The following is a 13,849-nucleotide window of genomic DNA, read 5'->3' on the forward strand; positions in this document are numbered from 1 at the left end:
ATAAATGTAATGAAGTCTGTGGGAAGTCTGACAAATAGAGTACTGACTACATAGTTGTGAGTGTATTCACTACCCTCTGAATCTGTTTGAAAATTATGAATCAGGCCTCCCCTAGTGGCGCAGCAGTTGAGCGCTGGGCTGTGAAGCTGCCTGCAGCCTCTGCAGCGCCAGTTCGATCCCCGGCCCTAGACGAGGGTCCCACATGGCGCACAGACCTCTCCTGCCGCGCCCGCTGTTCCCCTCAGCAGTGTGTTTCATCAGTCTGCCTGTTCTGTTCCCTGCTCTGGCTCTGGTGAGTTCTCTCACCCTCCCGCGCTTCTGACTGTACCCAGTGCTTATATAAATAAATAAATAAATCTTTAAAAATAAATTATGAATCTATTTGATTGAGCATTGATACTACCACTTCAGTTCTGGCAGTTTCCACTTTTAGCAGAACTTTTCCATCCTAACATTGCTTATTGCTATTGGCAAAAATTTAAACTTGCGCGTTTTCACTTAGAAATGCCATAAAATATTTTTCAATTTTTTTTAAACATCCTTGTTTATTTTTTCACTATAAAAATTTTATGGCATTTTTATATCAGAATTGGGCCAACAGATTAAACCAGACAGATGTTAGGGCCTTAAATGTTTGCATCAAATGGCATGGTTAGAGAATTCCAGATAAAGAGGATAAGCAAATCAAGTGTTAAGGTTGGTTTTTTTTTTTTTTTAACTGAATTATTAAAGACAACTACATACCAAGCTATAATCAATTGAAGATTTTTTTATCACCATTTTAGTTATGGTTAATTTTTTTAAAAGATTTATTTTTTTTAATTTATACAAGAACTGGGGTATAGGCCAGAGGCATGGGAGGGTGAGAGGATTCACCAGAGACAGAGTGGGGAGTAGAACAGGCAGATGGACCGAAGACACTGCTGAGGGGAGCAGTGGGCGAGACAGGAGAGGTCTGCCGTGCCATGTGGGTATCTCCCTGGCTGGCTGGGAATCGAACCCACACTGTAGAGGCTGCAGACATCTTCACAGTGCTGTGCTCAACCCACTGCGCCACTGGGGAGGCCCAGTAATGGTTAATTTAATCCATTATAAAACCATAAATTACACAACACACTTTTGATAGATAGCAATTCCTCTTTCAAATATGCTAACCAGATTTTACTGATGGACATTTTTTTCTCCTAATGGTCACTTACTGATGCATCCAGGGACATGAGGGAGTAAGCAATACAGCTTAAGGACAGAAGACTCTTGAATTCAAATAGGAATTTCAAGAAGTGTTAATAGGAGACAGCATTGTTTAGTCATTTACCTTTGCAAAAATCAGATTTAACTGTCAAATAAAAATATATTGCTAGTATATTTTATTCATCTATGAATGAATAAATTAAACATGCTGAGTAAAGAGTACTCTTTATAGATCATTCCCTTGGTTTAACAAAGAAATTAATAATTTGTCTTATATCATTTCTATCAGTTTCCAGTTTAGGCACAATCATGTTAACATTTCATACAGCACATCTTCCATTTACTGCCCCTACTGATGATTTTCAGTTTTATTGTACCAAAGGCCACTAAGTACTAACTAAATAGTTCTACTTCCTTTTTAGTATTAGAAGTTTTTTTTTTTTAAGTTTCTGAATTTAAAAGCTACATTTCCCAGTTTTCCATTGCAAATAGAGGTACCTGAGAAGAGAGAAGCACAAAAGTTCTTGAAAGGTATCTAGTTAAACTTGGAAGACGCTCTTTTGCCTTTACCTTTTTCTTCTTTGTACATGAAAGAAGAAATACTGTCACTAGTATTACTTAACACTATTTTGGGAGAAGAAAAAGAGCAAATGAGTGAGAATTTGGAACTGTACCACAACAGTATACTCTCAGGTTGATAATATTAGCATGCAATTGGATTCTCAAAACTTTTTTCAGAACCTTCTACATTAATATAAGCTACTATCATTGTGCATTTGCATAAACACTCACAAGTTGAGATTTAGGTTTAGAAATAAAAGCAAAGAATATAAGTTCGTGATTTAATATGAAGTGCTAAAGCATTATAGTTCATTTATAACATAAAAGCAAAATGAGTTTCAGTGTTTTCCTCGTGGAATGCATGTATATATATACATAAAGGCTTCTAAAATTATTTTTGATTTGCCTAGTTTTTACTATAGTAATATAAACAGTGTTTGTAACATATTAATATGTTTGTAATATATAGTAAATGTAACATGTACTACTTGCAAACAAAACCACCTTTTCTCTCTAGTTTGCAATATTTCAGTATTTGTATCCTGATTAGTTTTTAACTATCTAATATTAATATTTCACAAAATTGTATGTCATGATTCAACATAATTCAGGTAATGTAAAGAAAGTGGAACCATTAATATTTAAGCTTGCATAGCAGTCAGTATTAATGAAAATATTTCTACTTGTCTCTAAAATTTGACTTATTTCAAAGAAGTTAGAATATTTTTATAATTGTTCACTGTTGAATGCAACTATAAATTTCTTATCATTCTTAATTATCAGAATAGTGAAGCCTAATTAATTTATATCCATAAATGATTAAAACTATTTGGCTAAGACAGATACTTTAGTTTACATTTACTAAATGTGTATAATAAGAACTTACTATGAAAGGAAAAGAAACCTGACTTCTAAGTGTATATAAACATAGAAAATAACATTTTTCTGGTTTTAAGACTTTTTAAAAACTAAATAGACAAAGTACAATCATAAAAGTAAAAGCTGGAATTTGTTATCTATATCATCCTTTAAATTGTAGAACAGGGGCCTCCCTGTGGCATAGGTGGTTTAGCGCAGCTCTGTGAAGCTATCCACAGCCTCGGCAGTGCCTGTTTGATCCCAGCCGGCCACTGAGCAACCCACATGGTGCGGCAGATCTCTCCTGTCTCACCCACTGCTCCCTTCAGCAGTGTATTTCAGTGGGTCTGCTCTGTCTTTAGTGACTCCTCTCACCCTCCCGCACATCTGGCCTGTACCCTGGTTCTTTTGTAAATAAATAAATCTTTAAAAAAATTAAAATTAAAAATAAATTGTAGAACAGAAGTCAAAATTAACTAAGATACAGGCTGAGAAAAGTGAAAGCTTGTTTCTAGGGTAAAGACCTTCTAGAATGAATTTTTAAAAGTAAAAAAAAAAAAACCTAATTTGATAATGGGCGCAGAATGAGTAAGCAATAGGACAAGAATCAAAAGTGGTTAATAAATGTTGAACAGATTCTCACCCTCACTAGTAATCATAGTGATAGAAATTAAAAGTCAGATGGAGAAAGACAAATACCCTATGATTTTACTCATATGTGAAAGATTAAACAAACAAACAAAAACCTCTTAGACCAGAATGGAAGGAGGTAAGGGGGTGAGTAAATTGAGTTAAAGGGGTTGTTAGTTTTGTGGTGGGGAATGGAAAACAGACTCTTGGTGGCCATCATAATGTAATGTATATAGATGTCAAGTTATAATGTTCTACACCTAAAACCTGTATGATGTTATAAACCAATATTAATTCAAGAAAAAAAATTTTAAAGATTTATTTATTTATGTATAGAAGAACTGGGGTATAGGCCAACGGTGCGGGAGGTGCGAGGATTCACCAGAGACAGAGCCGGGAACAGAAAAGGCGATGACTGAAACACACTACTGACAGGAGCAGTGGGCGAGACAGGAGAGGTCTGCTGTGCCATGTGGGTAGCTCCCTGGCTGGCTGGGGGATCGAATTTGTGCCACAGAGGCTATGGACAACTTCACAGTGCTGCACTCTGCCCTTGCACCACCAGGGAGGCCCAAGAAAAAATGTTTTAAATCAAATAAAATGATCATGAGTTTCTATTTGCACATAAAGAGACATAAGAATTTTAAAATTCTAGTATAACATTGGAAGAGATGTGAAAAATATAAAATATATACATTGTTGGTAACATTAAATCTGTTTCACAATTTTCAACATATTGGTGTTTTGTTTAAATTTGAACATGAATATTGCTTACAACCCAGCAAATCTTCAATTTGATATGTACCCTAGGATATTTTTAAGATATGTACACAGGAGACATGAGCTGTGTTGTTCTTTGCAGCATTGTTTATAATACTAAAAATTGTAAGCTTATTAATTACCCATCAAATGGAATTGAGTAAAACTTTCCTATATTACTGTTAGTTAAATCTGTGGTTTTCAAGGAACATTTGATATTGTCTGAGGACATTTTTATTTGTCACAACTGGACTGAAGGATGCTCTATTGCTCTGGGTACCAGTAAGGTGATCATCTTTTTGTTTTGTTTTAATTTAATTTTATATATTTTTTACATGATTCTTCATTTTTGTACAATGTGTGCTTTCTCATCTCAGTTATAGTCCCCATAAAATTCCCAGTACCAATTCACCTGTGTACCATCACCATAGTTCCTTGTGCTCTTCCCACCCCTGTTTTGATCCTACTCCCTTCTCCCCCTCCCCTTCAGAATGTTTCTGGTTTATAGTTGCTTGTTGATTTTGATTTTTTTACTTTTTTATAATTACTTTTTCCCCTGATCCCTTATTTGGATCCTCTACATTCCTCCTATAAGTGAAATCATACTGTATTTTTCTTTTTCTTTCTGCCTTATTTCACTGAGCATGATCCCTTCCAGCTCTATCCATGTTGCTGTGAATGGCATGAGTGTATCTTTTTGATTGCTGAGTAATATTCTGTTGTGTATCTCTATACCATCTTCTTGATCCAGTCCTTTATTTGGGGACATTTGGGTTGTTTCCCTAGCTTCCCCATTGTAAATAGTGCTGCAATAAACATATGGGTGCAGGTGTCCTTTAAGTTAATGTTTTTGTGTCCTTTGGGTAGATTCGGTGATTGTCCTTTCAGTGAGGAGAGGCTATGAATGCTGTTAAACAGTTAACAATATACATAACAACCATTGACAACAAAGAATGTCAATAATGCCAAGGTTGAGAAACCTCAGCTTAATGAATAACTGCATATGTATAAACATGACTAAATCATAAAAGCATAGTATTAAGCACAGGAGACTAATAACAAAAATACCATTATTATATGCAAATTTCAAAAGAAGCCACTCAAAACTATATGTCATTTTTAATCACATATGTTTGTGGTAACTTTCAAAATGTATAGTATTGGCAATGACTTACTTACAAGATGATGGGAAAATAAAACAATGTTATTGGCATTTCTATAATAAATGTGACATTATTTCATTTTATTAAATATCAGTAGTGAATACCTGGGAGATAATTATAAAATCAGCTGTATCCTTACTAGTTTTGAAAGCTTTATAAAACCATTTTGATTTTTAAAAATAAAAAAAGACCTACACATTGGATTTGTGAGTCAGTAAAAAATATACCATGGAGGGCCTCCCTGGTGGTGCAGGTGGTTGAGCACAGCACTGTGAAGCTGTCTGCAACTTCTGCAGTGCGGGTTCAATCCTGGCCGGCCAGCAAGATACCCACATGACACAGCAGACCTCTCCTGTCTTGCCCGCAGCTCCCCTCAGCAGTGTATTTCAGTCAGTCTGCCCATTCTGTTCCCCACTCTGTCTCTGGTGAATCCTTTCACCCTCCCACACCTCTGGCCTGTACCCCGGTTCTTATATGAATAAATAAATCTTTAATAAAATATATTAAATTAAGTTTTAAAAAAAATGCCAGGGAAAAGAAATCAGTTAAAATGGAAAAGAATCAGAAAAAAATTAACAAACAATAAAGCCATTAAATTAAGTCAAGCTCATCTTATAAAATATAAATAAAATTAAAGTTTGTTAAACTCAATTAAGGAAAAAATTAATTAATGGTAGCTAAAAAAAAAAGGGACTGTGATACCAAGACAGTAAAAGGGGATTATGCTAATAAAAATATCTACCACAGAAAATAAATTGGTAAAGAATATGAAGAATTAACAAATGAGAAAATAATTATGCTGTAATGTTAGCTCAACAATGGGGCAAGAGTGATATCAATACACTAATACATAATAAATAATTGAAAAATGCTATTAAATATTGTCTATTATCTAAAAGGATATTATAATGGTTAATAAGAGGGTTTTTAATATAGGAAAATTCATATAATATGAAAGAAGAAAAGATAGCTTAAGAATTCAAGATAATTACATTTAAAAAATTAAAAATTGAATATGCTTAAGTGCTAACTGTATTTACCTGCAATTGATAGGGCTATGGATATGTTTTCCCCTTCTTCTTTGTAAATTAGGTACTTTGGATGTTTTACTGTATTTTAAAAATGTTTTAAGCTATACTATCAGCTTTCTTCTTGCAACATTAATTCATTATTATCGTAAATTTTTAACATTTTTATCCTGAATTGAATAAAATCATTAAACTAATTATAACATACTCTTTGAGGAGAGAAGTTGCATGGTTCAAGCTCATCAAGTATGATTCAGATGTTCATCTGTGAAATGAATCCCCAAATTAACAACAAAATATATGACATGTTCACTGCAAAACATAATTAGTATAAGTAATGGAAAGTTCATCTTCCAGCACAGAGAATCACTTGTTTTGAGTAGTAAAGAGACACTGGTATTCTGTGGGTCAAACTTAAAAACCCTGTCATTGAAACTAATTCTCTTACTTGATGACTCAACCAGCTGTAATGAACTATATAATCACAGCTGGAGATATTTGGTATAATGACCAGTGATGGTACAGAAGCTATTTTGAGGCAATAGCAAACTGCTGTTCTATGAGCATTAAGTCTCTACCTATTTCATATTTATGTTCCATCGTCCTGAGAAATAAACAGTAGACAGAAATAATGCAACTGCAAATCCATTTATGACTCATTAAAAAAATAACACATCTTTAACATTCCTTATTCTGGAAAAGTGTTCATCTTTAAAAACTGAGTATGATTAAGAGAAAGAATTTCCCAATTTATTGGAACTATCGCATCCAGTCAATTGGTATGAATGTGTGCTCTTTCAAAGTTAGTCAACCATTTGCTTTTCTAGAAATTGTTCTCCCATTTATTTTTTGGCCTTACCATATCTTGACTCATTTATTGTCAAACCATATTCATTTACTACACTGTACCGTCTCTTCTGACAGTCTAATAATGTAAATATCCTTCCCCCATTAAAAATCATATATCTGCTCCTTTGCAATACTTTCCTCTTCCCCTCCTCTCCTTGGTCACCCCTTATTTTTTCCACTCATTGATTCAACTGTTACCTTAGATTTATAAATACTTACTGGAATTCACAATATTCCAAACATTTCTCTAAGTATTTTAAATTTATATATATATTGTATGTATATTCATTCTCAACCCTCCCAACAATCTTGTCAGATCAGTACAATTATTTCTTCTTCTTAGGTGAAGAAACTAAAGCACAGAGAGATTAATTTATTTGTCTACTGTTGCATAGGTGGCTATAAGTGATAGAGTTGAGTTTAGCTAAAATGTGAACTATGGAAGATTAACCTGTTTGTAGAGAAGATAAGATTTTTGTCTACCTGATTCCATGATTTTGATGTCCATGGTGCTAACTAGTAGATTTCTCATTTTTTAAGAATGCTATAGAAAGGTATCTGTTGCTTTATGCTGAGGGCACATTTCTGAAGATAAGATACCTAAAGTGGTTCAACAGGGTCTCTTCATTTTATAACTTAATTGAACACATCATCTCTAATGTCTTTTATCATAGATACAATAACAATCATCATTACTATAGGAATTTAGAATCAATAGATGTAACCAATACTCTGATCTGTCAAATAATGATAGCTGTGGTGTGTGACATCAACCACTTATAATTCATAAATTACACATTCTAATTTATCCTTACAATCTTGCAAGAATCTTCCAAAGTTCACTTCCAAATACCTTATTAGTCTGTTTCTACAGAATGACTCTTGTCCATAGGACTTTTTTCTTTCCTTTCATACTTTTTTTTTATATAAATTTTATTGTTATATTCCCCATACAATTGCAGCCCCCCCATTCTGACCCCAATCCCTCCTTTCATACTTTTCTTTGTCCATAAGGCTTCCTTTCTTTGATACTGTATATATCTTTGTCATTTTAACCACCCTGATATGAATTTGTTCTTATTGTGGCTAATTACTAATAACGTTGAACATTTTTCATGGGTTTATTATTATTGGAATATGTCCTTTAAAAAATGTCTATTCCAAACTTGTGCCCATTGGTTTTGTCTTACTGATTTGTAGAAATTTTTACATATTCTGGATATAGACAGAAATAGTGCAACTGCAAATCCATTTATGACTCATTAGAAATATCATACCTTTAACATTTCTCATTTGGAAAAGTGTCCATCATTAAAGACTGATCAATAAAGCATCTTGATCCCAGCTCTGTCTCTGGTGAATTCTCTCACCCTCCCGCGCTTCTCACTATACCCAGTGCTTGTATAAATAAATAAATAAATAGATAAATCGTCAAAAAAAAATTCATTGAGAAGATTCTCCTTTCCCTGCAGCAATAGTGTCATTTTGTAAGAAATAAAATAACAATATATATGAGTCTGTGTTTTGACCATCACTTATATAATATTCATATCAATTTAATCATGAGAAAATATTGGACAAACAAAAAGTAAGGGATATTTACAAACCAGCCATTTTTCTTCGAAAGTGCTCAGGTTATGAAAAATAGAAAAAGGCTCAGAAACTATCACAAATTGAACTAGACTAAGGAGACATGACAGCTCAATGCAATGTAGGATCCTGTTGGATCCAGAAACAGAGAAAGCAAAGTAGTAGCGAAACATGGTAAATATGAATTAGGTTTGCGAGACCATCCAGTGTTTATCTTTTTCCTTATGACTAATTTTGGCTAGCATAATCCCTTCCAGTCCCTCCATGTTGCCACAGATGGCATGAGTTTGTCCTTTTTTGATTATTGAGTAGTATTCCATTGTGAAAAAAATAACACAGTGATCCATTTTTGATCCATTCATCTATTTTGGGACATTTGGGTTTCCTTTCAAATTAGTGTTTTTGTCTCCTTTTGGGTAGACTCCTAGGAGTGGAGTGTCTAGATCATATGGTAGATCCATTTTTAGTGTTCTGAGGAACCTTCACACAGCCTTTCCATAGTGGCTGGACCTGTTTACATTCTCTCAAGTAATATAAGAGTGTTCTTTATCTCCACATCCTCTTCTACATTGTTGTTTCCAGTAAAACCAGAGCATTTTTTTTTTTTTTTTGCCAACAAACAAATAGACTCTCTGTTGTATTAAAGCTATCATTATATTATATATTATAGCCTGGCATAAGTACATCTCAAATACATTTATTTTTTAGTTTATATACAAGTTTTAAATAAACTTGCTCATACCATTCTGCTTTAGTGAGGTAAGGTTAAATTGGTATTATATGTTAATATGGTTCATGCCATGCATATCAAATTGTCTTTAGAAACACTCATCAGTTATGCCAAACTCAAGTCATTGCTTGTGACTGTCATTCTTTAACTTTCATGTGGACAATACTAAGCAACTTCCTTCTACAACTTCCCCCCACTAGTAATCTGTGGATGCCTTTTCTGGCAATCTCATCTTGCTTGGTCTATCAAGATAGTGTCAGCTCAAAACCAGAACAATTTATCAGAGTCACACGCAAGTTTTTTTTTTGTTTTATAGTGAAAATGGTAACACATGCTCTTGAAATTTTTTCAGGCATGAACAATTTTTATAGTTTGTAGCGCAGGACTGGATCATGTGGGGATACAGGAACTTTTAAGAAAAGGCTTGACCTTGTGTGTAGTTGTTCCTGTAGCACATAAAGAAATGACCTTCCACCTCAGCAAGAAAACAGTCTTTTTCATTTTAATGTTTTAAGAAATTTCTTCACTCTTTAGACTCATTCGATTTAAAGTACTTAAAGCAATAAATAATGTACAGTTCACCAGTTGGCAAAGATCTCAACATTCAAATATCCTTAATCTTCTTGACACAATTTATCTGCAATAGATATAATCCATAAATTATGATCACTATTTGCTTATTCAAATTATTTCCCAAAATAGGTAAATTAAAATTTATACCTCCAATTGGCACATAGCAAGACCTTCCTTTGTAATTTTCCAGTTTCAACTGTGGAAACTCTTCACAGCTAAACTAAAATTCTCATGTTCTTTGGCCATAGTTGTGTACAGAATATTATGTCTTCTTGTTGTAGACTTTCCTCTTATCTTTGTATGATTTGTACCTAAGAATACAGGTCTAGAAAATTTACTTTCTACTCAAGTATCCTAGGCTTTCTTCAAAAGACAGCAAAGCTAGCACTGGACAACGCCGGAAAACAGTGTATTTTTACAACTTTTGAACTTTTTCTTCGAGAGAGAAAGAGAGAGCTATAGTTGCCCTTCACTTTTCCTTAATCCAAAATATTTCCTTTACAAAATCTGGTAAGAATTAATTTAGTCATGTCTACTTTTGAACTGAACCTCTGGTAATAGAGTACTTTTATTGAATCTCTAGTCTCAAAATGACTTATTTAGTGGAGACACAGGATTCAATGATTGTCAGTCTAATCAGATGGAAGAGAAGCAGTTCTCATAAGGAATAAATGAATTATCTTACTAAAAAAGAAAAAAAAATGGAGATTGAACAGCTAACCATAATTTGCATGATTTGTCTAGTTATGCAGATATACTTTAAGAGGCAGGAGTATCAACCATTATATGAAACCTTCCCTTTGAAGCTCGTAGTCAGTCACTCACTCTCCAGAGATATCTATGGAACGTGTTTGATTAAGCATTTATCATAGCGGTGTTCGATTTTGTGTACAGCTCTAGCTCCTTCTCTAGACTGTAATTCCTGGAGGACAGAGTCCATAGTTTAGCCATTCTTGTATAGCAGATCCTGAAGTTATTTTTTATATTAGTAAATGATAAGAATATGTTCATTTGTCTTCTGCTCTTACAAGTTCAAAAATGCTCATGTAAGAACAATTAATTTAGTTCTAACAAAATGATCTTTGCAGAAATGGATTTAAATATAATGATTTTAGCTTTAAGCAATAGATGATCCGAAAAATATTTCTTTATCTTTTGTAGAATAGTTCCTCATGACACAGTTCATTACATTGATCAATGTCCTTACTTAAAAACTTATTTGAAAACGTATTTAAAATCTGACAGAGAAAATTACTCTTCAAATTCATTGCTGACACAAAACATATCTTTCCTTATCATTTGGTATGTTTTCTTCTGCTAAAAAAGAGAATTCAGTAACATCTGTTTCTGTTTTGACTCTCAAGAAACAAATAGATAAAAGTGAAGCTTAATTGTTTTGCTGGTGTGATTTTTTTCCTAACCTGGTTCTCCAATTTATCATGTATAATAATCACCCAGGAAATTTGTTAAAATATATGTTTAGATACTTATTCCTTAGGATTTCAGGATAATAAGTTATTACCCAGAATATTTTGAACTTCTGATAGATTCATAACAGTTAGGTAATTAGGGTATTTTAAATCCTAGGCCCTTCACTAAAAGTTACATTATAAATATATAAAATATGCATAATATATAAATATGTTATTTAGTTCTGAAAAAAATGAACAGTTCACACTTTCAAACAAAAAGGAGGATGGAGAGATGTGTTACCTGCCTCTCAACCCTCAAGTTTTGACTTTTATTTTTCTGTGAAATTTTTTGACTTATTTGATTTTTATACCTCATATGTCCTTTTATGTTTTATATGTTCACATGTGCATGCTTTAACAACCTTACAACAAAGGAAAATTTTAAGAAGGAAGTATTCTAGAAGGAAAAATGAATTGGTTCACTCTTCATTCTTTAAAGGCCTTAATGCAAAAAATTACATGAAGGGTGGCTAGCCAACCTCATCTTTCTCAAAATGAGATTCATTAAGAGGTAACTTATAAATGGGTTATCATGCCTTTTTTGAAAGTATTAACTCTTCTGAGCCCTTTAGAGTCAGAGTATCAAAGGCAATTTGCAATTGTCAAACTGAATTCCCATCCCTCATTTGTGTTTGTGACTGCCAAGTTATGACTGGCAGTGGATGATACAGGATACATGGTGAGACTTCTTCCATAGATACATGTATACACACACACACACACACACAACCATGTTTATATATCTGAATGTACATTATATATATTTATATATATTTTAGGTTCAGTGTTGAATCATTTGCCAAAAACGCTGGAGTTTGAGAATGCAAAAAAATCTCCCAACTATGGAAGAATACATGGGGGGCAGGAATTAATGCATTATATAAGTTGAGTGATATAATGAACAAGCTCATGGACCTGAAAGGGTGCTTTGTAAACTTTCATGGGCCACATAAGTCAAAGAGAAGTTCTTATTGATGAGAAGAACTCTCATTCCAGACTTGGCTCAATTCCAAGGTATTGTCTATATGTGAGCAAGTTTTAAAAATTCCCTGGACTTCTGCTTTTGCATCTGTTAAATGAGAGAGTTAGACTGGGTATCATGTAGTTGATTTCCACTTCAGACATCCAGGGTCTTTGGCAGCCTAGGAGAATAGCTTCATTTCTTCTCATAGATGAAGGGATGGCAGTGAATGATTTTCGTTTCATGAAATGTTTTCTAAAACACATAAAGATTATATATAAGTAAATATATTTTAAAAGCATGTAAAGTATTGTTATGGATATTGATCTATCAAGAATTTAGTTTTAAAATAATAACCATCCTTTATTTTGCCTTTACTGTGCTAAGCCTGTTACACCATATTATCTCATTTTAAACTTTACTGACCTATAGTTTACATATGAAGAGACCAAAGTTCAGAAGCATTAAAACAATTCACCCAGAGTTGTTTACCTTCAGTTATTATTACATTTATTATTAGTATCAAGTCTATATGAGTATGTAGTAAAAACTCTTAAAGTAAGTGAACCAAAAACAGTCCATTATAGAACAAAAAGTATTAACAATAAGACAAGATGAAAGTTCTAAGTGGAAATGTAAATATTTCTTTTCTTAAAAAATAAAAATTTGAGAGCCTCCCTGGTGGCACATATAGACAATACCTTGGAAAGTACACTGCTGAGGGGAGCAGCAGGCGGCAGGAGAGGTCTGCGCGCCACGTGGGAGCAGCCAGGGATGGAACCGGTGCTGCAGAGGCTGCGGGCAGCTTTGCAACCCAGCGCTCAGCCGCTGTGCCACCAGGGAGGCTCTCAAATTTTTATTTTATCAGCCATTTCAGAAAAGAAACACACGTACGAAGTAAATATAGGAAAAGGAATGCAATCTCATTATCAGTTGAGGAAATACAAAAGCCACAATGTGATACTATTTTATAACCATTGAAATAGTATTGAGAAGTATGAACTATAACAAGGTTTGGGAAAGATGTGAATTAACAGTCTTTATTTTATATCACTATAGAACATAAATTTGATTAAAAAATTCTTTGGGAGAAACCCCACCAACTGGGAGAACATTTTTGCACACAACACTAATGATAAAGGACTGATCACAAAAATCTACAAAGAGCTGATGAGACTCAACAACAACAAAGAAAATAATCCAGTCAAAAAATGGGCAGAAGAGCTAAAAAGAAACTTCTCCAAAGAGGAAATGCAAATGGCCAACAGGCATATGAAAAAATGTCAACATCACTTGTAATCAGGGAAATGCAAATCAAAATTACCATGAGATACCATCTTACACCGGCTATGAGTGAGACCATCCGGTATTTTTCTTTTTCTTTCTGGCTTATTTCGCTGAGCATGATCCCTTCCAGCGCCATCCATGTTGCTGCAAATTGCATGTGTTTATCTTTTTTGAATGCTGAGTAGTATTCCATGGTG

This window comes from Talpa europaea, assembly GCF_964194135.1.
Source record: "Talpa europaea genome assembly, chromosome: 13".
In the NCBI taxonomy this organism is placed as follows: Eukaryota; Metazoa; Chordata; class Mammalia; order Eulipotyphla; family Talpidae; genus Talpa; species Talpa europaea.